Source organism: Alosa sapidissima, chromosome 22 (genome assembly GCF_018492685.1).
Source record: "Alosa sapidissima isolate fAloSap1 chromosome 22, fAloSap1.pri, whole genome shotgun sequence".
NCBI classification, from domain to species: Eukaryota; Metazoa; Chordata; class Actinopteri; order Clupeiformes; family Clupeidae; genus Alosa; species Alosa sapidissima.
Genome location: NC_055978.1, coordinates 28,931,801 through 28,934,660, shown reverse-complemented (window position 1 = coordinate 28,934,660; position 2,860 = coordinate 28,931,801). Strand labels below are relative to the sequence as shown.

The 2,860-nt window shown below is 41.3% G+C and overlaps 1 protein-coding gene across 1 annotated transcript in view; it reads right to left on the bottom strand.

Moving 5' to 3' along the window:
- drd4-rs (dopamine receptor D4 related sequence) overlaps nucleotides 1–119 on the bottom strand; it is a 13,942-nt gene extending 13,823 nt beyond the window's left edge. Inside the window, exon 1 of the mRNA XM_042079347.1 lies at nucleotides 1–119. This exon is cut by the window's left edge and continues 183 nt beyond it. The gene's annotated coding sequence lies outside the window, so the exon portion shown is untranslated.
- Between the last annotated feature and the right edge of the window lie 2,741 nt (nucleotides 120–2,860).

Below are 2,860 nucleotides of genomic sequence, written 5' to 3'. Positions count from 1 at the left end.
AGAGACATTAAATCCTCCTCTGTCTTCTCCTTCCGTAGCTCTGCTCCTCGGTAGTGTGGAGATTGTCACAGCGGTGTGAGTCAGAAACTTTCTCCGCTCCTGCTGTCATGCTGCGCTCGTCTCCTCCTCCTCCTCCTCTGAAAAGCAGTTTGTGTGAGCACTGCCTCTCGCTTAGCTCCCTCTCGTCCTCTATGCTCTCTCTCTCCCTCTCTCTCTCCCTCTCTCTCTCTCTTCCTTTCTCTCCCTCAACCTCTTTCTTTTTTCTCCCTCCCTCCCTTTCTGTCTCTTTCACTCTCTTCCATTCTCTATACAGGTAATTACTTATTACACAAATCTAAATTCTGATTGGCTCACAGCTGGATGCTGCTGCCCCTCCCCCTTCTTTTTGCTCTTTTATCAGAACAGCTGCTGAGAACCAATCACAAACTTCAAATCTAGCTTAACCCCACCCCTTCCTCTAAACACAAACACCCATACCACACACACACACACACACACACACACACACACTACCTTTCCTTCCTCCCTATAGACCCATACCTGCTTTTTACAGAGCAGGCCCTTCGCTAGAAGGCAAGCAAACCAAGCAATTGCTTGGGGCCACGAGCTGGCCAGGGGCCCCAAGACAACGACTGGTTAAAAATAAAATGCAACGACAAACTGTGAGCGCCCCTTTGATAGTCAATGCACTAAAGTGCAACGACACTGTTACCGGCAATACCGGGATCCCCCTCAAGGGGGCCCCTCTAAGTAGTCGCTGACAGCAGCCAGCCAGCCAGGTTTGTGGTCTCTGCTGCTGCCGCGAAAATATAAAACCTCGGCAGTCATAATGAAGCGGAGTTATGCGTCTGGAGGCCAGAAGAGAAAGGAAGAGAATGACAAGAAAAAACAAGATAGTGGTAAGTGATAAATTACACTGGATAAAATAGCTCTACTTGTCTTGTACAAATGGTGTAATGTCGCAGCAGGAAGGCTAGCCTAGCAAAAAATGTTAACTATGTTATGTTAACTACCTGCCTGACGGCCCATGCTGCTTGTAACAAACTAGAACAGTTAGCGCAACTTTTTTTTCCGAACAGACGGAATATGGTTACATACTGTAATATGTTTATTAACGGGATAAGGAAGATGCAGATCTGTTCCAGAATCACTGTTTATCGTATTTAATGACATAACATTGCTATAGCTTTGTAATAGGTTTTGATGAAAGTGGCATAGCTTCTCTGCTATACTAACTATTCGACCGTGATAATCTATTTACCAAATGGGGGTTAGGAAAACCACACGATAAATTCCGTGCATCAAAGCAGACTGGAACTTTCATGTCTAGTAGTATTCATGCACGCCAGCTGTTTACTGTCTTTAACGCATCAGGTGCGTCTGTCTAATTCTCAAACAGCAGAATGCTTAAATGCTATGTTAAGCTACAAGTAGGCCTAGGTCAATGTATAACATTAGCTTGGGATGTTTTTACAGTAAGCATTGGTAGTTGTGAAAGCAGCTGCATCCCTTCTAAATATCAAAATATGGAAATGCTAACATATCTTTTCTTTCTCCCTCAAGGTGCTTTGTTTAAATTTCTCAGCCCTCAGGCTCTTCCTAAGGATACCTCCACTGATGAAGATGGCCTGAAAAGTTAATCTTACGTGTGTGTGTGTGTGTGTGTGTGTGTGTGTGTGTACTTGTATTTATGTTGGATTTTTAAATTGCTATACAACCTGCACTCTTTATAGTTTGAACAATGCATCTTTTTCTGCATAAGATGGCAGTGTTTTATTTTCTCTGAAAATAAAACTGAAAAATGTTAATGTGAGTGTGTGTGTGTGTGTTTAAGTATGTTGGATTTAGTTATTGTGCACTTTTTTACATTTATATTTATATTGTTCAAATGTTAATACCCAAGTGTCATACCCAAGTTTCCGTTGTATTTATCAAACTAGTGTAAACTGCGTCTTTCTCTGCCTTTCTCCGCCCATAAACACAATTTACGAACGTCCACAACTGAATGGCAGAGCCTATACAAGCTCAGTTGAATAAAGTTAACTGATGACAACATTAAAAAGAATCAAACGTTTAGCGATCATGAAATTATACCATACATGATAAGATGTCAACAAGCAGGGAGATAATGAAGATCAGTAGTTCTACTCAAACTACTTGTGCACGTAGGCTATGGAAGATTGGTCAAATCTAGCAAGTAGGAAAGTGAATGATGTGAAAGTGAAAGTAATTCAAAAGGCCAACGAAAGTTAAGGTTGCTTTTGATAGTACAAATACTTAGAAAACTGGTGCTCTAAGTAGCGATTCTGTTGTCTTTGAAAGGTTCTCTTATTGACGCATTGAACTGCAATTTGGGCCAGATGTACGTACATTTGCGAACAGTAGCGTTATCAGTGTCATGGACACACCGCAGATTGCGAACGCTGTCAGACCCAAGTTTCCGTCGTATTTATCAATCGTTCAATCCTTAGTGTAAACTGCGCCTTTCTCTGCCTTTCTCCGCCCATAAACGCAATTTACGAACGTCCACAACTGAATGGCAGCCTGCATACAAGCGCAGTTGAATGAAGTTAACTGATGACCGCATTAAAAAGAATCAAACATTTAGAGATCATGAAATAATACCATACATGATAAGATGTAAACAAGCAGGGAGATAATGAAGATCAGTAGGCTAGTTCTACTCAAACTACTTGTGCATGTAGACTATTGAAGATTGGTCAAATCTAGCAAGTAGGAAAGTTTAAGTGAATGACGTGAAAGTGAAAGTAAGACATTCCAAAGGCCAACAAAAGTTGAGGTTGCTTTTGGTAGAACAAATACTTTCACCACAAAAACTGGTGCTCTAAAAATGTTCTCT